The sequence below is a fragment of the Marmota marmota genome, unplaced genomic scaffold (genome assembly GCF_001458135.2).
Source record: "Marmota marmota marmota unplaced genomic scaffold, marMar, whole genome shotgun sequence".
NCBI lineage: Eukaryota > Metazoa > Chordata > Mammalia > Rodentia > Sciuridae > Marmota > Marmota marmota.
Genome location: NW_026000016.1, coordinates 47928458 through 47952719, shown reverse-complemented (window position 1 = coordinate 47952719; position 24262 = coordinate 47928458).

The window sequence follows — 24262 nt, the reverse complement described above, 5'->3', positions numbered from 1 at the left end:
AAGCTGGGAAACTGTGGTTGGATTAAGAGCTGTGAGATTGAGTCTAAGCAGGAAGAAGTAACAGAGAGCTGTGGGTGGAGCCCAGCGGTAGAGTCCCTGCCTGGCTTCGATATGTGCACGAGGCCCTGGATTTGATCCCCAGCAGCGGGGTGGAGGGGCTGGGGAAGGAGTACCAGGCCAAGGGGGCATTTTTATTATTGTTGTTAATGATGAAGGGAGGTTTAGTAATGGACCCCGTTTCCTGAGGTGGTGGGAAGGAATGAAGTTGGTTTTTAAGAGGAAGCCCCGTGAGTTAGAGGGAAGTCAGGCAGAACAAGCAGGCTGGGCAGAGGTGTGGCAGGCACGGTGATGTGGGGCGAAGGAGGTCACACCTGTCGTCGCCATCTGCCTCATGAGGTTGGGCAAGGTGATCTGTTCAGAGGGCCGGGTGCAGATGGCGCACAGTCAGGAGCGCATCTCGGAGTGCGCTGGGGCCGCAGCCAGAGAGGAAGAAAAGGGTGACGCAGAGAGGATCTGGAGAAGCTGCGAGCGTGAATCTATAATAGGGCAGATCCGCCTGCTTCAGTATTCTCTTCTGCCACACTTTGGGAAGGGACACTTTCTAATTTTTAAACTGAGACAAGTGTAACAATGACCTCCGCCTGCCGCAGAGCGACCCTCCTAGACTGGCCTCTTCCTGTGGACAGCTCAGTTTGGAGGCCCATTCCCCTGGGCTGGCTGGCTGGGGACCTCCCCATTTTTAAAGCTTGAAACCTTTTCTCCTTGTCCTGCCTTAGCAAAGGGCCTGGTTCTAAGAGTCCCAGGTGCCCTGAGCGCTGTTTGTATTCTACTCCCTTCCTCCATCTGGCCACAGCGGCTTAATGGCCTCTGGAGGGTCAGGCTGGAAAGATGAATGCTGGCCCATGGGGGACGATGTCTCGCCTCTCCATTAAGGAGGTGATGGAAGGCAGGGCGCAGAGAATGGATAATCCAAGGAAACACAAACAGACCCGACAAGCAGCTCACAGGATAATCCAAACAGCGTTTCCACTTGTGCTTGGAGTTTCCTGTGATGACTTAAGAGCCCCAATTGCTGGGATAATGAGGTCTGACTTGAAGAATGCAGGATGCGTTTCCCCGAGTAGAGTAGGCAACCGGGATGGGCTAAAAATGTTTGCTGCGGAGAAGTCAGTGAATAATCCCCACGTGCACACACAAGCAGGCTGGAGACTGCCGTTATTTGAAAACGGGGTACATTAAACCATCCCAGACACTGACAGGCCACCCCAAAACACAGCCTCCTGCTCAGCAAATTCCTTGATGTCATGTGTTGACTCCCTTCATGGTGCAGTTAACCAGGGAGAATGCCTGGAAAAGTTCCTTACAGGTAGTGTCGGGCTGTCATCCAACATGACACGATCCTGTCCCTACCTGTACCATGGGTGACCTGGCACCCAGTCTGAGCTGATGCCTTGGGATGCTCTCTGTCAGAGGACTCCAGGGGCCACTGCCGTGTCCTCTATCCACCCCCCTCCCAAGCTGCAGTGCATGCTTCCTTTGTAACCTTGGCATCTAAATCAGTTCATGGTCCAAAAGAAGGATGGAGGGGAAGGACCCGAGCAGGAGAACCTGAGATTGAAAAAATGTCCTAAAAGACCTCTGGAAATGAACCATTTGAGGAAACATGGATTCCAGTCTCACTGTGACCTCCCTGTCCTGTGTAACCTTGAGCTAATTTACCAAAGCTCTCTTGGCCTCCATTTCCCTACTGAGGACATTTTTTCCCCCAGCTCAGTCCCCTGAGCCATTGAGAGAGAAAAAAAAAAAGTTTAAGAAAGCCAGTTTCCCATCATCCTGAAATCCAGCAGGTTCCTAAGCAGGGGCATCTCCTGATCCTCCTGGACCTGCAATAGGGCTGGGGTGTGTCTCAGTCTCCAGGCAAGGGACTGTGGCAGATTTAGAGCCATCTGACTTGTGTTTAAGTTCCAGCTACTGATCAGCTCTTTGACCTTGGGCAGGCTATTCTTCAGCTGAAGATCAATTTTTCAGCCATAGAGTAGGACTTAACACCTGCCTCACACAAGATGTTGTGAAAACCTAATAAGATAATGCGCAAGAGAACATTTTGCAGATTCTTAAATACCTGATAAGCTGTTAGAGGCCAAAAGGAGCAGTGGTGGCAGGCATATGGAAAACTCTTGAGGTCAGAGTCACAGGGACCTCAGTTCCAGTCCCTGCTGTCTGTGAGCCGATCGCTTTGGACAAGTTCTTGAACTTCTCCTAGTCTTGGTTTCAGTGTCTCTGAAAGGGACATAAATAAATCATCCCTGAGAATGACTGGGCAGTGGGGTGGTACTTGTGAAGGGTCTGCCATATGGTAGGTTCCCCCAAATGTTGCCCCTTCCCTGTCCCCAAGCCTTGTGTGGCTCCCCCTCCCTGTATCTGAAGCTCCCTGGCTTTCAAATCAAGGGCAGCCCCGAAGCCTTCGTTTGCATACTTTCTGGACATTCAGCCTTTCCTGGCATTTACCTATGGAAATGCCACACTGTCCGCACTGTCCCCAAGGTCTCACCTTCAGCCACATGTCCTTGGCTGTGGGTTTCATCTTCCTGGCAAACAGCAGGCAATTGCTAAGGAGTGGACAACTGACCAGATCCAGTCTGCGGGGTCTTAGGCCGTCTTGTGTGGCTCCCCCTCTGCTGGGGACCAGCTTTTCTCAACTGCCATACTTCCTGTGCAGTGGGTCACTCCCTGAGGTTTGCCCAGGCATCCTGGGGCAGGTGCCCAGGGGACGGAGTGCCAGAGAGCACTCTTTGCTCAGAGAAATTATCCCTGATGACCCACTCCCCGTCCTGATCCTGCCTGGCCTAGGAAGCAGCCCTTCATTTCCCACTGCCACGTATGGCCAGCCCCTAACCCTGCCTGTCAAGGACTCTGGGAGCCCTTAACCATCCTGCTGTACTTCATGGCTCCCAGAAGGATGGCCTTTAGGTCATTTGGGTCGTTTGACTAAGCAAATGTCCAAACCCTCTGTGGTCTTTCTATTCTATGGACCACCTGCCTCAAAATTGTCCTTGGAGGTATGGAGACATTAAAAGTGCAGCTTCTCAGATACCATTCCAGAATGACTAACTAGGTTCCAGGGGGTGCAGAAATCTGCAATAGAAATAAGCTCCCAGAAAGTCTTATGCACAGTCAAGTTTTGAAACCATTGGTGTGGGCTTTTCCCATCATTTTTATTAGGTGGAACTTACCTAGTGAGGCAAAACTCATAAGTACACAACTTGATGAATTTGTACATGGGGTGCACAATGCCCCATATTATCAGTCCCAGATCAAGGCATGGAACATATAGAATATTTCCAGCCCTCACTCCAGGCCCCCGCTGCTTCCTGACCCTCCATAACCCCCGAGGAGGTCACTACCATCTGGAGTTCTAACAGCGCACATTAGCTTTGCCTGGTTTAGGATTTTTATGAATGGAGTGTTTGGCGGTTTTCACTCTGCATTATGTCAATGAGGCCTACTCTTTTTTTTTTTAATTTATTTATTTATTCTAATTAGGCATATATGACAGCAGAATGCATTTTGATTCATTGAACACAATTGCACCACAATTTTTCTTTTCTCTGGTTGCACACGATGTAGCCTCGCACCAAATGTGCAGTCATTCGGGCTACTCTTAAAAAGGGGAACAACCTCTCTCCCGTTCTCTGTGCTTTAACCTCTCCCAAGACAGAGAAATCAGGTTTTTCCAGGCTTAACCCCAAATCCCTCTGATGGCACTTTCTTTCATTTTTTAGATGGACACAATACCTTTATTCTATTTATTTTTGTAAGGTGCTAGGATGGAACCCAGTGCCTCACTCATGCTGGGCGAGCACTCTACCACTGAGCCGCAACCCCAGTGCCCCCTCTGATGGCACTTTCCAGCAGCCTCCCTCCTCAGCCTTGTGGAGACCCCATCCGGCCGTCATCCTTGGAGACTGCAGAGGCCCAGCAGCTGGGGTGGCCCTGGGCCAGCTCCCTTGCCAGCCGCTCTCTAGACAGCTACTAGGGATGCTCACTTGGGTGTAGATAGGCACATTCCAGATGAAATTGGCCAATTTAAGCTACAAATGAAGAGACAAATGAGCTGGAAATTGCTCAGAACAAGCACTCTCCTCAGCAGTGACACCGATCCCGACACCCAGAGCTGAGGGATCCATTTTGGCTTTTCTCTGCAGCTGGGGTCAAACAAGCTTTCCTGGTGATGGTATATACCTGTCTCCCAGAGCATCCCAGAGACTCTGGGGGGAAACCAGAGGGTGTGTGTGTGTGTGTGTGTGTGTGTGTGTGTGTGTGTGTGTAAGGAAGAGGAGGGTTCAGGCAGAGGACACCCGGCAGATACCAAAGAAACAGTGCAATACAGAAAGGAGTCTGTCCTTCCAAAAAGAAAAAATATATATTTTGAGTATGTATTGTATGCCAGGCCCAGTGTGAAGTGTTCTAGAAAGATGAATGAGACCTGATGGTAAGGAGCTCTCAGCCCAGGGGAGGAAACAGGAGAAAGTGAGGTATGGCAGAAGACAAGGGGAAATGGAGAGACGTCGTAGGAGAAGCCTCCTCTAGAAGGGTGGCCAGAGAACTGGAGATCCGATATTCCCGGAAAGAGAGGAGCAGGGGTCCTGTGGCCACTGCAAGAGGAAGGGATACTGGAGCAGTAGGAAGAAAGCAGGGAAGAAGCTGGACCTGCCTGGACCTCCCTGGATCAGAGAGGGTGGCTATGAGGACCCTCTGGGGACAGAGCCCACAGATGCCTTTGCAGCCCTCCATGCTGGTTCTTGGTAAAGAATCAAAGGGTAAAAGCAGTGAGTGAATCCATCAACCAGTGCAGGCAGAACCAGCAAATAAATTAGGTGGTGGTTCATCCCCTATTATGTCAAGAGGGATCAAAGACCCAGGAATTCTCAATCCCTGGGTCTCTGTTGTTTTTTTTTGGCGAAGGTGTTGTGAAAAGGAAAGAATGCAAATTTGTTTTCACATGGACCTGACTAAATACAATTTTAGACATAATAATAATAGCAAACACTTATACAGCACTTACCACAAGCCAGGCTGTTCTAAGCACTTCACCCCTATTAACTTATTTGCATGGCAAGTATGCTGGGGGAAAACCCTACCATGCATTTCAAAACCAAGCACAAGTGACTTTTGAACCATCTATCACACACACACACTCTGAAAGTTGATCATGAACTGTTGGGCACCGTAAGAGCTCCAAGACAGCCCTCTTCCTCACGGGTGACCTCGAGGTGGAAGTCCTGGGAAGCTGGGTTTGGAAGCGGTTCCAGGTGCAGTGGAATGATTCCAGATCTTCATGAGCCAGACTGAACCTCCCTCCTTTTCCTCTGAGCTGATGCACTTAGACTAGGTGCTCAGGCTGGGAGGAGACCCTGGAGACAGCGTGAAGGATGTAGCTGGTCATTGGGGGAATGTGGCCCTCGCTGCACGGGCTGCTCCCTGTCCATTACCAGAGCCAGAATCTATGTGCATCACACCATTGGGGAGGTTGCTAAGCCTGATTGCCACCAGGGAACTGGTTTCCATAGCAACAGAGGTACAGTAGACCCTTGACATTCTCAAGGGATACATCATAGCCCTTCACGAATCCGTGGATTAGAGACTACCACATAATTTCCCCTATAAAATGCAGGAAAGTGTGACCAAGAACTGTAAGGCAGAGGCTAGCGAGGGCACAGTCACCTCACTCTTCCGATGGCTGGGAGGCTTCCCTGCGTCCATCTCACAGCACCTGCAGGTCAGCAGCACCTGCTGTTTCATGTCAGATCAGGGTTGTCAGGACATCAGAAACCACCTCCAGATAACTCTGAGAACTCTAGTGCCTGCTGCCCCCTTCCAATGACAATATTCGTTTAACTTCCAGTTAAACATGGTAGACTAAGCATCTCTAAGTGTCTCCACGCTACCTCCCCAAACAACTCTAAAACAGGAGTAAAGGAATAACGTAGATTCGTGTCCACAGGACGAAGGAGAGGAGATGAAAGAGCACAAGCAATAGCGATCTAGTTTTGTTCGTTTGGTTTTGGGTTTGGGGTGGGAGACAGGGTCTTGTTAGGTTGCCCAAGTTGGTCTCAGACTCCCGGTAAAGTGATCCTTCTGCCTCAGTCTCCCGAGTAACTGGAACTACAGGCACACATCACCACCCTGTCTAGTCAATCCAGTTTGGGAAGATGAGAAGTTAACTGAGCTGTCTTTGACAGAGAAAGAAAAGCCTAAAGACCTCCAAAGAGAGTCCAGAGAAATAGCTGATTCCTGCCATTGACAAACTGCAGAAAGGCTCAGCAATTGGTGGCATCTAAGATGGGGTCTGGAATAGGACCCAAACCAGATCACTTCTTCACCCCACTTTATCTGGTGACTGTCCTCCCTTTCCACCTCAGTCTCCTGGAGAGAACTTGACTTTTCCAGAGAGACTGAACCCAAGAAGTGCTACTGTGTGGACCAGGGGGCAAGTACGGGTAGAGATGAGGCGATGTGTTGGAAAATAGAGGTTTGCTGGAAGTTTCCAAGTCAGATGACGACCCCTTTGCCTCTTTTCTCCAGTTGGCTCTGGGAAATCTGGCAGTTGGACCCATGGTGACACCCAGTGGGCCCTCCCCTGGTGAGACCACCAGCCAGCAAGCTGCCCCACACACGCCAGAACCCCACCCAGCTTTGCAGCCTCCTTCATAAATACCAACCACGGGTCGAGGACTATTAGATCTTTCTTAAAAAGCATCAAAGATTTTTTTAAAAGCATAAATCAAAATAAACATAAAACAACTTGAACAAATATCATGCAGAGAAGAAAAAAAAAACAAGATACCACCACTATAACTGCTGTCCTCTGAACGATAAAAGAGAAAATTATGCTCACAAAATAAAAGCACAGGACTCTTTCTTTAATTGAGATAGGATCACATACCATAAAACTCACCCATTTATTTATTTATTTTGGTGGTACTGGGGATGGAATCCAGGACCTTGGCACATGCAAGGCAAGCCCTCCACCACTAAGCTACATCCCCAGCCCCCCAAAACTTACCCTTTTAAAATGTAAAAGATGGGAGATTTTAGTATATTCACCATCATCTGATTCTAGAATCTTTCATTATACCAAAAATGAAACTCCATACTCATAAGCAGTAACTCATTCTTTCCTCCCCCATTCCCTGGCAACCACTAATCTATTTTCTGTCTTTATGGATCTGCCTATTCTGATATTTCATGTAAATGGAATCATCTACTATGTGGCCTTCTGTGTCTGGCTTCTTTCACTTAGCATAATGTTTTGAGGGGTCATCCATATTGTCATGTATATTGCTACATTATTTCTTCTTGTGGCTGGATAGTAATATCCACTTATATGGATATATTTGGGGTTTTTTATAAGAGTTTTTAATTTATCAATTTTTAAAATGTTCTCAGATTTATTTTTTAAGTTTCTTATTCTAATTTGTTATATATATGACAGGAGAATGCATTACAATTCATATTACACATATAGAGCACAATTTTTCCTATCTCTGCTTGTATACAAAGTATATTCACACCATCTGTGTCTTCTTCATACATGTACTTAGGGTAGTGATGTCCATCTCATTCCACCATCTTTTTTTTTACTCTCTTGCCCCCTTCCTCCCCCTCCCTCCCCTTTGCCCTATCTAAGAGTTTGTCTAATCTTCCCATGCTCCCCCTCCCAACCTCATTATGAATCAGCCTACTTATATCAGAGAAAACATTCAGCATTTGTTTTGGCGGGGGCGGGGGATTGGCTCACTTCACTTAGCATTATCTTCTCCAACTCCATCCATTTACCTGCGAATACCATGATTTTATTCTCTTTTTTTGCTGAGTAATATTCCACTCTGTATATATACCATATTTTCTTTGTCCATTCATCTACTGCAGGGCATCTAGGTTGGTTCCACAGTTTAGCTATTGTGAATTGTGCTGCAATAAACATTGATGTGGCTGTGAATTTTATTTGTTTTGAGGCTATTGTAAATGGGGTAGTTTCCTCATTTCCCTTTCAGAGGATTTGTCACTGATATACACTGTTTTTAAGTGCTTTGGGTATAGACCGAGGAGTGGGATAGCTAGGTCAAGTGGTGGTTCCATTCCCAGTTTTCCAAGGATTCTCCATACTGCTTTCCATATTGATTGCACCAATTTGCAGTCCACCAGCAATGTATGAGTGTGCCTTTTCCCGCACATCCTCACCGACACTTATTGTTGTTTGTCTTCATAATAGTTGCTATTCTGACTGGAGTGAGATGAAATCTTAGTTTTGATTTTCATTTCTCTAATTGCTAGAGATGTTGAACACTTTTTCATATATTTGTTGGTTGATTGTATATCATCTTCTGAGAAGTGTCTGTTCAGTTCCTTGGCCCATTTATTGATTGGGTTATTTGGTTTTTTGGAGTTTATCTTTTTGAGTTCTTTATATACTCTAGAGATTAGTGCTCTATCTGATGTACAAGTGGTAAAAATTTGCTCCCAAGATGTAGGCTCTCTCTTCACCTCACTGATTGTTTCTTTTGCTGAGAAGAAGCTTTTTAGTTCGAATCTACCCCATTTATTAATTCTTGATTTTAATTCTTATGCTATAGGAGTCTTATTAAGGAAGTAGGAGCCTAATCTGACATGATGGAGATTTGGGCCTACTTTTTCTTCTATTAGACACAGGGTGTCTGGTTTAATTCCTAGGTCCTTGATCCACTTTATGTTGAGTTTTGTGCATGGTGAGAGACAGCGGTTTAATTTCATTTTGTTACATAAGGATTTCCAGTTTTCCCAGCACCATTTGTTGAAGAGGCTATCTTTTCTCCAATGTATGTTTTTGATGCCTTTGTCTAAGATAACTGTATTTATGTAGGTTAGTCTCTGTGTACTCTATACTGTACTATTGGTCTACCAATCTGTTTTGGTGTCAATACATGCTGTTTTTGTTACTATTGCTCTGTAGTATAGTTTAAGGTCTGATATAGTGATGCCACCTGCTTCACTCTTCTTGCTAAGGATTGCTTTAGCTATTCTGGGTCTCTTAATTTTTCCAGATGAATTTCATGACTGCTTTTTCTATTTCTGTGAGGAATGTCATTGGGATTTCTTTCTTTCTTTTTTTTTTTTTTAAGAGAGAGAGAGAATATTTTAATATTTATTTTTTAGTTTTCGGTGGAAACAACATCTTTATTTTATTTTTATGTGGTGCTGAGGATCGAACCCAGCGCCCCGCGCATGCCAGGCGAGTGCACTACTGCTTGAGCCACATTGCCAGACCCTGTCATTGGGATTTTGATTGGAATTGCATTAAATCTGTATAATGCTTTTGGTAGTATGGTCATTTTGACAATATTGATTCTATCTATCCAAGAACAAGGGAGATCTTTTAATCTTCTAAGGTCTTCTTTAATTTCTTTCTTTAGTGTTCTATAGTTTTCATTGTATAGATCTTTCACCCCTTTCATTAAGTTGATTCCCAAGTATTTTATTTGTTTTGAGGCTATTATAAATGGAGTAGTTTTCCTCATTTCCCTTTCAGAGAATTTGTTACTGATATACAGAAATGCCTTTGGTTTGTGGGTGTTGATTTTGTATCCTGCTATTTTGCTGAATTCATTTACTAGTTCTAGAAGTTTTCTGGTGGAATTTTTTGGGTCTTCTAGGTATAAAATCATATCATCAGCAAATAGTGCTTGAGTTTTTCTTTTATTTGGTTTTTTGTTTTTGTTGTTGTTTTGTTTTGTTTTAATTCATTTATTAGTTGATGGACCTTTGGGTGGCTTTTTTGCTTTTTAAGGAAGATGCAGAAACAAAGAATGAGCTCTTGGAAATTTAAGATATATTCTGTTTCCTTAAATGAAGATGATTACTTTCCACATTGCAAGGATTCATTGAGTAACTGGTATGATTAATAAAAAAAAGACCCCCACAAAAGCCAGGCATCATGGTGCATACCTGCAGTCACAGCACTCAGGAGGCTGAACCAGGAGGATTACCTGAGTCCAAGAATTTGAGACCAACCTGGACAACATAGTGAAACATCCCACCCCCATTTCAAAACAAAACAGCAAGCCAGGCTCAGAGATGCACACCTGTAATCCTGACTCAGGAGGTTAAAACAGGAGGATTGCATGTTCGAGGCCAGCCTCAGCAACTTAATGAGACCCTCAGTAATTTAGTAAGACCTTGTCTCAAAAAATAAAAATAAAAAGGGGCTGGGATATAGCTCTGTGGTAAAATGCCCCTGGGTTCAATCCCCAGCAACAACAACAACAAAAAAAAAAAAGACCCATCTACAAAGACACAACAGGGATAAAGCAAGATTCTAAAAGTATCAGACTTTTCTCCACAGAAACTCTGTGGAGAAGTAGATGATGGACCTGCACCTCCAAACAGATGAGAAGAGAAAAGTTATTTTCAATGTGAAATTATATCCATCAAACCATCCAAACTATCAATGAACTATGCAGGTTGAATTAAAAACATTTTCAAACATGCACATTTTTCAAGAAATTTGCTTCTTTTTCAAAAGCAACTCAAGAATATATTCTATTAAAACAAGATGGAAAATAAAGATGATGTGGAACCCAGGGATAGAGCCAAATAGCAAGAGAATTGACCACCATAGGAAAAAACCTGCAAAGACAGATGTCAAGATATTAATGGTGGTTAGCTCTGGGAGGTACAAAGGGGGGTTGTTAAATTATTCTCCATATGTTTTGCTATATTTTCTCATTTTTAAAAACTTTATTTTTAAATTTATTTTAATTATAGTTGGACACAATACCTTGATTGTATTTATTTATTTTTATGTGGTTCTGAGGATTGAACCCAGCACCTCACACGTGCTAGGTGAGCATACCACTGAGCCACAACCCCAGCCCCCTGTTTTCTCATTTTTAATAATGTAGCACTGTACTTTCCACTTGCTACACCTTCATCACATGCAGATACAGAGTTCCAGAGGAAAGACAGATGTCAAGTGAACAGAAAGAGTAGAGGCTAGAGTTGAGGTGTGGAGTCTGAGGCCACTGTGCTGCTCCAAACGCCATCATCCTGCATTGCAGGTACCCCATCTGACACATCTGACAGCCTCTGGAGCTGCAGCCAGACCAATGTCTGTCTGCCCTGCTATACCAAGAGCTTTCTTAAAAATCTTGAGTCTTATTCATCTTATATGTCTATCTGTCCCCCCATGCCAGGCAGAGAGTGGACACAAAATCAATGCAGGAATATATGTATGGAGAGACAGAGGAAGAGAGAAGGGAAAAAGAAAAACAAGAGGAGAAAACCCTAGCGGCATCAGGGATAGTGTTGCTCAGTGGTTAAGCACGCAGACTTGTGGCCAGACTGCAAAGGGTCAAATCCCAGCTTTAGCTGTGTGACCCTGGGCAAATTACTTAATGTCTCTGTATCTTAGTTCCCACTCATAAATGAGGATAAAAGCATCACAGGGCCGATGTGCAATCGTCTGCATTAATCCATGTGAAGTGTGTACAACAGTTCCTGGTGCATGCTGAGTGATTGGCAGGGGCAGCCTATAGTTACCTGACCAAGTGGGAGCAGACCTTCTGGCCCAGAAATCTAAGAAATATGATGGTGAAGTTGATTGGCAATCAAGGAAGGCAGTCAGCTTTTGTCTCCCCTCGGAGGTCCCCAACTAGGGCCCAGTGAAACTCCTGAAGTCAACCATCCTTGAACTTCAGGGTTGAGGGCACTGGCCATCATGTAGTCCTGTACTTTTATCTTGCAGATGAGAATCAGAAGCCCAGAGTCCTTCCAGGCAAGGTGGTGCATGCTTGTAATCCCAGCAGCTCTGGAGGCTGAAGCAGGAGGGTTGCAAGTTAGAGGACAGTGTCAACAATTTAGCAAGGCCCTAAGCAACTCAGCGAGACCCTGTCTCCAAATACAATATTTTTAAAAAGAGATGGGGATGTGGCTCAGTGGTTAAGCGCTATGGGTTCAATCCCTGGTACCAAAAATATAAAACAAAGAAGCACAGACTCCCTGTGTGTGCCCTAATACACCTCACTTCTCTGCTCTGGACCTCCATTTCTTCCACTAAAAGCAAGGAAGCAAAGGTCCCTCCTCTGAAGCTCTTTCCTTCTAGGACCAACTCACTTGCTTAGCTGTGGAAGCTGCCAAGGGACAGACCCTCCTGTGAGGGTAGAGGTGGGGGAAGACTCCACCTCCCAGCCAGCTCTCTCCATCTGTGGAGGTGGCTTCTGAAACAGGTGCAGATGCAGAGCCACCTTGGACCAGCTCTTTCTCCTGGGAGGCAGTCACTGGCCTGAGACAGCAAGGTGGGCCCAGCTGCCTCATCAGAACCCCAGTTCAGGAGCTGGGTTCACTTTGCAGCTTCTGGCCCCGCCTCCAGATCTGCATTCTCTGGGGTGAGAGGAGTGGGATGGGCGTTGGCATGGTAACAGGGGCTGGCTCTGAGAAACTAGAGTGAGGGGGCTGGAGTCCAGCATGGGAGGTGCAGCCCTGGTAATTAGAAATAGCTACCATTTATCCAGTACCCGCTCCATGTGGGGCACTTTCTGACATCGCTAATCTTTACAACAACCACCCTGCAAAGTAGGTATTATTACTTTAATTGTATAGAAGAGAAAACTGAGACCCAGAGCAATTAACTCGCCAGACATCAAACAGATAACGAGACAAAAAGCCAAATGTTTAACTTGGTCACTTGGTCCTCCTTTGCTCTTCCCACTAGAAAACTCTGCCCCTCGCCTAGGTACTAAATGGTTCTTTTTTTTTTTTTTTTTTTAGTACGAGGGATTGAACCCAGGGATGCTTAACCACTGAGCCACATCCCCAGCCCTTTTTTTTTTTTTTTGTATTTTATTTAAAGACAGGGTCTCTCTGAGTTGCTTAGGGCCTCACTAAATTGCTGAGGATGGCTTTGAGCTTTCGATCCTCCTGCCTCAGCCTCCCGAGGTGGGGGGCAGCGGGGGATTACAAGATGCTTCTTACCTCACTCTAAGCAGACAGGGAGGAGACTAACTGACTCGGGAAGGGGTGGGTTAAGGTATAGGCGGAGGCAGAGGCCACAGGGAGGGAGGGGCGCGATGTCCCACTGCCCATCTCTGCTTTCCCCTCCCTCCTCCCTCCCTGGCACTTTTCCGGTGCACAGCCACTGTTTTGACAAGGCGAGAAGCTGGCCACAACCTCTGTCTCCCAGCTTCCCAGCCTCCTATTGTCTCACTAATTAAAGACATCTTCAAAAACTCCCCCTGCTGGGCGCTGCTTGGCTGTGCGCCCACATCCCGCTGGGAACGAAGCAGCAGGCACCTCTGTACCCCGGCACCTGGAGACACCTGGGCACTGATGGGGGGCCAGCTGGGGAAGGGAGGCAGCTGAAAGCAACGGAAGTCACCCAGGGCAGGGTACCAGGGGTAAGAAGGGAGGATGGCGCTCAGGAGGGAGAGGTCTCACTTCTCAGCTAGAATTGCTTAGTCCCCTACTTGACATTTTTACCCTCAGTGGAGGCTGAGGGACACTGTAGGGCTGGCACAGAGCCCAGGGCAGGTATGGCAGGAAAGGGAGCTGGAAGCGGGTCAGTCTCCTCCCTGTCTGTTGGAGTGAGGTAAGAAGCATGGCTATAATCCCCTCCATCCCACCCCACCCGGCTGGGGAGGCTGAGGCAGGAGGATGCCAGCAGCCCCGTCACCTGCATCTGACAGAGATTTTCTCAGTGACTCACCAGAGAGTTCCCACCTCAGAGCCTTTGTCCAGGCTGTTCCCTCTGCCTTACTGTGACCACCCACCGCTTTCCTGGAGCGGAAGGGTTTGCAGGGGGATGCAGGACTTCCATGCTTAATCCAGGAAGGAGGGACAAGTTGGTCACCCTACTCTGCTTCTTCAGGCAGGTTCACAAGCCCCCTCCTCTAAGGGGCCACCCAGGATAGAACAGCAGCAGGTCATTCCATCCTGTCCCCTGTTTGGTTCCAGAGTCAGCTTTTCATTGCTGCCATAACAAGTCCCCACAATAGAGGTTTGAAACAATCCACACCTGTCATCTCGAAGCTCTTTCAGTCAGGTGTCCGTGGGGTCTGACGAGGCTGGTTTCGCTGCTCCAGGTTTTAAAAGTCCAAATTCAAGGCGACTCCAGCCTGGACTTTGGAGGCCCTGGGGGATCTGCCTCTGAGCTTCTTCAAGTGGTGGGTGGAACCCAGCTCCTTGTGGTCGTAAGAGCAACGTCCTTGTTTCCATGTTCGCTGTCCTCTGAAAGCCATCCTCAGCCCCCAGAGGACTTTCTTGTCCTGTGCACAGCTCTCTGCATCTCAGAACCAGCGAGAGGACATGAAATCCTCGCTGCGGTCTTGGACATCCTATTCTGCTTCCAGCTGGAGAAAGTTCCCTGCTCAGAAGGACTCGGGTGATTGGAGCTGCCCACCCAGACAATCCCAGGCCCTCTCTAACCTCAAAGCCTGTAACCTAAATTACACCTGCAGAGTGCCTTGGGCCACGTGAGGTAATAGAATGGCCAGGCTTCAGGGATCAGGGTGTGGACAGCTCTGGAGGGCTGTTCTGATCTCTCAGTTTCTTACACACATTTGTGCGCTTACCCCGTCCCCATGTCCCTCCGCGTCTGTATGGGGCCCTGCAGCACCGCCTTGCACCCTGTAGGCTGATGTTTGTTGAATGAGTGAATGACTGTCTCGGTGACGGTTTGCAGCCTGGTGGAAATGGGAACAAATCCAAAGACACTTCCCAGAGCCCACCCTTCATCTGGACTGATGGTAGGCTGTGCCAGGCAGGCCAAAGTCCCCACTTTAGCCTTGACTCTGTGCCAGTGTTCTCCCCTCCTCCCAGATGGGAGGGAGACTGCTAGGACCTCAGAGCCTCCGCCTGTCCCTGCCTGAGGACCTGAAAGGGCAGAAGCTGGGGCTGGGCAGTTGCCCTCGGGGGTGGGTGGGGTGGAAGCAGGCCTGCCCATGTAGCCTCTGCTGGGTTCAAAGCCAATCCACCTGGGACTTCAAACAATTAATTTCCCCAATCTGCAAAACGATCAGCTTCTGAGGAAAAACAATTAGCCCACTGCAAATTGTAATTGTCATCTCACTCCTGATTTTAATTTGGACTAATGAAGGCTAAGTGATTCCTGCTCCCTCCCCTCCCACCGCCCCAGGCCCAGGGCCCTCTCTTGCCAGCCGCCCACCCTCAGTGGAGGCTGAGGGACACTGTAGGGCTGGCACAGAGCCCAGGGCAGGTGCGGCAGGAAAGGGAGCTGGAAAAGAGCGCCTCCGGGCCACAGGGGAGCGGCCTGTTTGCAAGGCTCACAGGCAACCAAAGTTTTATTGAGCAGAATTGACTACTGGCTGGCTCCTGGTCACAGCCAGTTACCTCTAGCCACGCAGTCTCAGGGGACACAACGTCCAGGAGAGTCTGTCTGCGTCCCTAGGGCCAGGGCACCTCTGCCTGGAGGTGCTGTCCTCCACCCACCCTGCCGCCATGGAGTATTGAGACCTTGACCTTCTCCAGCTGGGAGAGGCTCAGTGTCCACTTCTGCCCGTCTTTGAGGGTCAGTGTGGGAAGTGACCTTGGACTGCTTGGTCTAACCCTGACTCCTAAACAAATTTGAGCCTACAGAGGGAAGAGACTTGGTCAAGGTCACACAGGGGTCAGGGCCCAGCAAGACCACACAGCCCTTCTTGCTTTCTCATGATTTTTTTCTTAATTGTCCAATCTCTCTTCTGGATGCTTCTTTCTATTCTTACTCATGGTTTGTCCCGAGTACATGTCTAGTATACTCAAGATGCAGGAAGGAGGGCTGGGGATGTAGCTCAGAGGCAGAGTGTTTGCATAGAATGTGAGGCACTGGGTTCCATCCTCAGCACCACATAAAAATAAAGAAATAAATAAAGTTCTTGTATCCATGTACAATGAAAAATATTTTTAAAAAAAGATGCAGGAAGGAAGAATGTTGTCCTACCCCCACCCCCACTTGGGCTCATTACTAGTCAGGACAACTTGATTCATTCTCATCCATCTGTCCATCCATCCATTTACCCATCATGCACTGCAGCTGTGTGCTGAGAACCATGGCAGGTGTTGGGGAGACAGCTGAGTCGGCCCGTCTCTGCGCTCCAGGACCTCACAATCTACTGGTTTCCAAATGTGGAGCTGTTCAGCCCAGAGCCCCCCACTCTCAGCAGGTCACTCTTTTGGTGACCTCTCCCCTAGGTCCTGAGCAGCAACAGGGAAGGGAATGGACCGAGGCTTCAGCTTTTTTTGCCGCAGAGGGACGCTCCTCTTTGAGCCGCTGCCACCTGAGGAGTTGTTTTAAATCGGGAATCCTGAGTTCCTGTTTGGCTCTGATGTTGATTTGCTCTGCAGCTGTCTACAGATCCCATCCCCTGGTTTCCCCCTTCCTGAAGCCAGGACTTGGCTCGGGCACTTCCACTTGACTTTGGATGACTGTGGCTGAGCCTCAGCCCTGCTCCCCGCAGCTGCCTCTCCGCATGCACTCTGATGGTGGCTGACGGAGTGGCTAATGGAAGGGCCATGGGTCTAGTCAGGAACAGACCAGCTCTGGGCCTGCCACCACCACTGGGTAACCTGGGGTCCCTGACCTTGAGTCCCTCATCTAGACAGTGAGAAAGGTGGGGACCAACTACATAGAGACAAGCCACGCTGGCAAAGCCCCCCTTGTACTGGCCCAGAGAGCTCCATGAGGATCTGTTGTTGGTTTTGGGGGGACACACTCCCTGGGGGTGTGTGAGAAAGGCTGTGGAACTGGGAATCAGAAGAAGGGACTTCCCCACTCGAGCCCTGTCTCCCGGAGGGGCCCCAGGGTTGGATTATCTTTCAGACTTCTTCCAATTCTGACACCAGGAGTTAGCACTACATTTGCCCATTGGTGAGGGTGGCCTCGTGGGAGACCCCCTTCATTTGTGTTCTGCCCAGATCCCTGCCCCTCTGTCTCCAGAGGGAAGGCAGGTGGCTGCTCCTCCCCAGTGCTTCTCATTTCCTTCCTGTCTCCCACCCACACTGCCAACCCCTGGCCCAGCCCGTTCCAGCCCTGTGCCTCCCCCTCCCAGCTCATCGGTAGCTGGACCTGCCTCCAGAAGTAAGTGGTGGAAGTAGGATTTGAACCTGAGTCTTTCTGACCTGCAGTCTCTGCAGGCACTGTCAACAGAAATATAACATGAGCCACATTTGTGATTTTCATATTTGAAGAGCTATATTAAAAAGTAAAAAGATCTATACCATGTTCAGCCGGAGGAAGGAGAAGCTGTGCTCCATCTGTGGACAATGTGTCAAAATGCATCCTATTGTCATGTATAACTAATTAGGACAAAATAAAATAAATTTTAAAAAAAGTAAAAAGAATAGGTGGGATTAATAACATTCACCCCATATATCAAAAAATACTATTACAAAATAACAAACTTATGAATGAGCTGAATGACACGCTTTTCACATTAAAACAACATCACGATCTGGTGTGCATGTACGAACAGCCCATCTGGGTGGGGGTGGGGGCCTGCCGCACTGCACATGCTCAGTGCCTGTATGTGGGGCTACCATATTGGAAGCTGCTGCCTTTGTCCTTCCTGCAGCTCCTTTTTGCTGAGTCACAGAGTGATTCAGCATAGAAATCAGTCACCTTGCCTGGGCCGCTTCCCTAGGACTTCCTACTGTCCCTGTGGCCAGCCCTTCTTCTTTGGGCTCTTTTGGAGTGGGTGCTCCTCTTCCCTCACCTGCTCCCCACCACCCCCTCTGCCCCCCATCCCTCCTTAGCTCTCCTGGAGAAGGCCTTGTTGTCAGACAAGAAACCTTTGCATAGGTGACACAAAGGTGACAAATGTTCCTCATTTCCATTCAGGTTCTATCTGGGGTTTTGGCCCTGTTGAATGGCACCTCTATCAAAACATCTCATTTGGAAATGTCAGAGTGGCTTTTGATAAGTCATCTGTCACTCTGATGGTGGCTGACAGACTCGGTAACCGCATGGTGGTATCTAATAGACTATGGAACACATCTTTTGCAATTGCGTAGTATTTTATTTATTCAACGTGGCGTGAAATCTCTCTCAAGAAAAGAAGCGATTCCCCCTGCCCAGCCAGTCTCTCCAAAGCCTTCTGAGTCCTTGCAGCTCACCTACATGGGCTCAGAGTCTCCCCATCACTGAGACCAGCTCTGGGCAGCTCCTGTCCACTACAGCAGCAGCCAGGCCAGCCACCCCCACCAAGGCTCCACCACTCCTGCTGGGCTGAGCTGGGTCTGAGGTGGGTGCTCAGGGTCACCTGCCTGGGTCCTGGCTCTGGGTTCCTTGAATCAGCTCACCACATAGGGAGGAAATGCAGCCCTCTCCAGGGCCATTGTTCCCCAGTGTAACTGCCCACCCACCTCCCCACTCCCTCTCCCTCTTCCTCTCTCCCTCTCACCCCATCCTCCTCCCAGCAGCTCCAGCCCCCCAGCTGTACTATCCCAAGTGCCTCCCATCCCCATTTCCTCTCAATTGCAACTGAAACGAGTCATTCTGAAAGAAACATTCACTAAAAGCTAACAAAAAATAATAGCACATATAAAATTTAAAAATAAAAACAAAAAGCACAGCAACAAGTGCCAAGTGTTTTCAGGCCACATGTTTCTGATCCAAAATAAAAGCAGTCAAGTCCCTGATAAGAGGGGCCAGTCCAGCCCAAGCCTAGTCCCCGCCCCTTCCCTCATCTGCCCCGGTGTCTGGAACCCCCCTCTGTTCTCACCATGGAGTCTTCTTTCCCCCACCCCTTCAGGCCTCCTCCTCACTCTTTGGGGATTGGGACCTTGGCCAGATTGTGCCTGTAGCCCAGCATGGTGGACAGCAGGTCTCTAAAGGGTTCTGGACTGTCACTGAGTGGAGAAGGGAATCACTGTGCTCATCTTATCAGTAAGTGGCAACCCCCCCTCCCCGGGATTGCCCGTGTGTGACATCACCCCTGTGAGCCTAGCCCAGTGTGCCCACTGCAGCCATGTTGTAGGAGGGGCTTCCCTGTCTCCTTGGCAATAGGCTCCACCCATTCTCCAGCCATTCATTTTCTGTCATCTGTGGAGAAATCATCAACGAACATAGAGCACACATAGTTTTTCAGCGTGAGCTCTTCCCTGTCTCCTCTGGGGACCAAGTGGTCATTTCTGCAGAAGGCAGCAACTTGTAAAGAAAAGAACCCTTGGTCCAGGCTGGACCACCTGCCTCCACCTCTATGCAACTTCCTGTATGGCTCTGGGCCAGTAAATTACCTCCGTTTCCTCATCTGTGAAACGATTTAAGGACACTTGTCTCACAGAGGTGGACCTGACACTGTTCGTGCTCACTTGTGAGTTCCCTTCCTGCCCCCTCCCCCAGCTTCACCCTGTCCCTTGCAGGCATGAGGTAGAGAGGGAAGCTGGGGTGATTGGCAGAAGCCCTCTGCCCTGGTGCCCTGGCTTGGAGTAGACAAATGCAAAATCCAGTGGGGATTCAGGCACATGGCCCTCTGACTGTCACCTGCCCCCCACACAGACAACATGGTCAATCCTGCTCCTGTATGGCTTCGCTAGCCACCCCTAGGGAGAGACTGTCACCCCAACAGGAAGCTACCATTGAGGAGAACCCCCCCTGCCAGCCAGGGGGAACAAAACTGTCCCTGCCTCACCCGCCATGGGCTGAGCACCGGCCTGTGCCAGATCCTGTCGGACGCAGAGGGTCTACTAGAATGGAGCTGTCCCAACCCCTGCCTGAGACGCTCAGCCTAAGGAGGCCAAGGAATGCCCCATGGCTCCTGCTACACTAGGTAGTTACTGTGGGGGCAAGAAGTGTCACAAAGGGTGTGACAGCTGAGCTGACACTTGAAGGATGATTAAGAGCTCCCCAAGCAGAGAACGGAAGGACATTCCAGAACGCAAGGTTCAAAGACATGAAAGCACAAAAGAACCACCTGCTCCTATAGAGTGGAGAAGACAGGGACAGGGACAGGGACGGGGAGAGGAGGGCAGGGCTGGGGGTGTGGGGATGGGACTGCCCTGGATAAAGGAGAGCAAGCGACCTCTCCTTACAAGGACAGTCAGGAGACACACTGTCAGGCCAGATACAGATGGAAAGCCCCGGTGGTGACTGTGGGATGTGGGGACAGAGCTGCAAGGGCACCTTCAAGGAGGAGATGGGATCAGGAAAGCTGTGAAAACTGGTAGCATCTGACCAACGATGGAGGGGCCATGGCTCTGGCCACCATTCCCATCTCACCAAGCAGCCGAACGCCAGAGGCCCCCTTTTCTATGACACTGCATTAGTGCGCAGATGGATGGACGTGGGCCTGGGCCCACTCTACCTACTGGGAAAGGGTACTCACTTATTGAACAACTGCTGTATGCCAGACACTGCCCGCCTGACTCTCTATCAGCATTATCCTATTGAATCCCCAAGATAACCCTATGAGCTACTATTCTCATTTTATGGCACGGAAGCTGACAGGCAAAAGGTTAAGCAGCGAGTTCAAGGTCACACACCTGGGAAGAGGCCACATGGTTGGATTTGAACTCAAGTCTTTCTCATCCTAAAGTCTCTGTTCTTTGCACCATGCCGTGCAGAGCACTGAGTTCCCAGCTTCCTGAACCTGGTCTCCGTGCAGCCCCTGGGGTTCTGGAGGAATTTATATGACACTGACACTGCTTTCATCATTAGAAGGCTGTCAGCAGGGTGACAGGGAATGGTAGATATGGAGCTGTCACAGTGGGAATAAAACGATGTGATGAGGAAGGCACTCCATCACCGCTCTGCCTGGCGAGGCTCATCGGCGTCATCCTGCTCCTGGAGCACCCCTATGTTCATCAGAGCCCCCTCCCCAAGAGGGTGGAAGTCAAGCCTCAAAATCCACCCCTGAGTTCTGATAGATGAAGTCATCCCCGTGGCAGGAGGCCAACCCATCATCTTCAGAACCAAACAAGGGCCAAAGCCGTGCTTAACGTTGGGGGGCAGTCAGAGGCCCCACTGAGAATCTCATCAAAACTGTGGGCATCCTCTCCAGAAATATGCACCTGTGCTCACGCGAGAACACGTCTGCATGCAACACAGCTGATTCCCAGAGCTCTCCACTCCAGCCGAGGACTCAAGAGGTTACAAGGGCTCTCTCTCTCTCTGGAGATGCCAGCAGCATAAATATCTGATAAGCATAGTGTCTGACAGTCGTCCCTTCTGACCCCTCCCCATCCTGAAGCTCCTGGAGAAAGTGAAAGAAATGTAACCCAGATCCAGTCATTGGTTTTTCGTTTTTGGTTTTGGGGTTTGTTTTTTGTTTTTGGTACTGGGGATTGAACTCAGGGGCACTCAACCACTGAGCCACATCCCCAGCCCTATTATGTATTTTATTTAGAGACAGGGTTGCCTCCCTGAGTTGCTTAATGCCTCACTTTTGCTGAGGCTGGCTTTGAACTTGCAATCCTCCTGCCTCAGCCTCCAGAGCCACTGGGATTATAGGAGTGCGTCATCATGCCTGGCCCCGGTCATTGTTTTAAGAGTGTGTTAGGGGTTGAGGGCTGGGGTTGTGGCTCAGCAGTAGACAGCTTGCCTAGCAAGTGCGAGATGCAGGGTTCGAGCCTCAGCACCACATAAAAATAAGTAAATAAATAAATTAAGGATTTTTTTTAAAGTGTGTTGACTACAACTGCACGGGGAGGCTGAAGCCACTGGCTGTGATGAGAGTGTCAGATTATTCGTCCACTTAAATTGCTCAGGGTCCTTCATGCCCATCACAGTGTGGCTGCCCAGGCCACCAGGAGTTGGTTGTGCATGTGAAAATTTGTGAGGTTCTGAGCCCCTCAGATTCTGGCTCATGGAACCCCTGGGTGCCTGCCCGAGGCAAGATTCATTGGAAAATATTTTATAGGAGCAGAACCCCTTGCTCCTATAAAACATGGGGCTGAAGACCCCCTTGGCCACCTTAGAAAGTTCCTGGCCCTCCCTGTGGGAAACACGTGCATTTCTGGTACAGCTGCCTAATCACTTGTTTAAACTAGACATTTGGTGTGTAATGACTCCTGGCTGGGGCCAGAATCACCATCAACTGTCCACTGCAGGGACTAACTCTGCTGAGTGGACCTGGTCCCCCTCCCTCCAGGCAGCAGTCTCAGGGGCAGTCCTTCCTGACCAGAGCTGGCTATGTGGGGGAACGCTGAGGGCAGTGGGTGGGGGTTGCTCTTTGCAAGGTGGCCGAAGAACTGGACGTCCTCCTCCTTCCTTACCTGCCCTGCTACGCCTGGCCACAGAATGAACCCAGGACCTAAGGAGTGATGGAGTACTCAGCCACGAGTGGAGGATCTTGGGTCGCTTCCCAACTCATCCAGTGGCACTCAAAGGGCAGCTCCTGGCACAGGACAGTCCTGGGCACGTTTGCACCTGTCTCCCCGTTGAAGGAGACAGGCAATCTGGCAGTAGCTAAGGCTTCCCAGTCCCAGGGACACAGCTTCAAAGCCAGCAGATTTGCTGTTTGCCTAGAGTTTTGAGGTCTGGGGACAGAGGCACCAGAGAAACATATGCTATAGCCACGTTAATTATTAGGATTTTTATCATCATTATAGGGGAGAATGGTCCCCCTGTTAATTCCCTGGGAAGACGAGCTGGCACCATCCGAGTTGCCCAGGAGAGCAACACTGCAAACACAGCCTCCAAATCCACTCCCCTCTAAGCTTTCCCACCTGGTCGAGCACTGTGCCCTCTGCCCACTGCCTCCCCCAACACACGAACACATGTGTAAGCATCAGTACACGCACACGCTCACTGCAGTGGGTTTGCTCTTGTTCCTGTCTCACTGCAAGAAAACTGACTGAGCTACAGCAGAGATAAGGAGGTGTGGGAGGAGGAAACCCCTGCTTTAGGTTTTCTGCTTGCAGGCACCGTGTTCTGTAGGCTCTCTCGCAGCCTATAGGAAAGCAGGGTCTTCAGCATCACACAGTGCTGCACTTGAATCGTGGCTTTACACTACTAGCCGTCTGACCTCGGGCAAGTTGTTTAACCTCTCTGAGCTGCCATTTCCCTTGCAATAAATGTAACACTATTTGTCTCAGGGTGGTTGTGTGGATTAGGTTTATTTTGTTTTTGTTTTTATTTTATTTTTTTTTTAAGTTTTGCAAAAGGCCTAGCACCTAGTAAGCTTTCGATAAATTGTACCTGTTAAATTCAAGGCCAGCAGTGGGGTTATTTTTATTCCCATTTTAAAGATGAGAAGAAATTGAGGTTCAGTGAGACTCTCCCGTAGATGGTAAATGGTAAAGTTGTAATTGGAACACTTGATTTCCACCCAGGACAGACCTCTTTTCTTCCTTCCTTCCTTCCTTCCTTCCAACAGAGGATTGTCACTGAGTCATACCCCCAGCTCTTTTTATTTTTTATTTTGAGACAGTATTACTAAATTACCTAGGCTGGCCTTGAACTTGCAATCCTCCTGCGTCGGCCTCCCTAGCAGGATTACAGGCGTGCACCATCACATGCAGCCGGACCAGATCTCTGAATGCCAAACCCTTGAGGGTCACTTTCTGGGGAGGCCTGGGTGACGGTGCTGTGGGACCAGTCAGCCTTTCCAGGTAGCCATCTGGCTTTTCTCTGCAGCCAGCTATGTCCTCCTCGGCTTGCCCCACACACCTGATTGCCCACCTGGGAACTTCTCAGAGAAGTGCCCACAGAGGGTGCCCAATGCTGTGGTTCAGTCTCTGCCAGGTGGGGTGAGGGAATGTGGGCAGATAGAAGAGACCCTGGAAGCAGGTAGAAGCCTGGGGTCTCATGGGGTGGGAGAAGATGGTGCTAGATGAGGAGTAAGGAGAAGGGAGGGTGGAGAAGAGACAGGAGGGAGGGAGGGGGCAGCCATAGGCCTGCTGGCTGCCTCAGGAAGAGCCTTGTGGCTGGATCCTGCAAGCCCCCAGGAGAAGCCTCACATTAGAAAACCTAATTCTTCCTTCAGATGATAATAATATGTGCTTAAGTCTGGAGGCTGCTGTGATCTGAATATGTGTGCCCCCGCCACCAAATTCCCATGTTGAAGCCATCGCCAAGGTGGTTTCAGGAAGTGGGGCCTTTGTGGGTGATTAGGCCATGAGGGTGGTGCCCTCACCAGTGGGGTTAGTGCCCTTGTGGAAGAGGCCTCATACAGCCACCGGTCCCTTCCACCACATGAGGAGTCATGAGACCACAGCCTTCCCCTATGAGAGCCAGGAAGCAGTCCTCATCAGATCCTGAATCTTTTTCTTTTTTTTTTTTTTTTTTTTTTTTTTT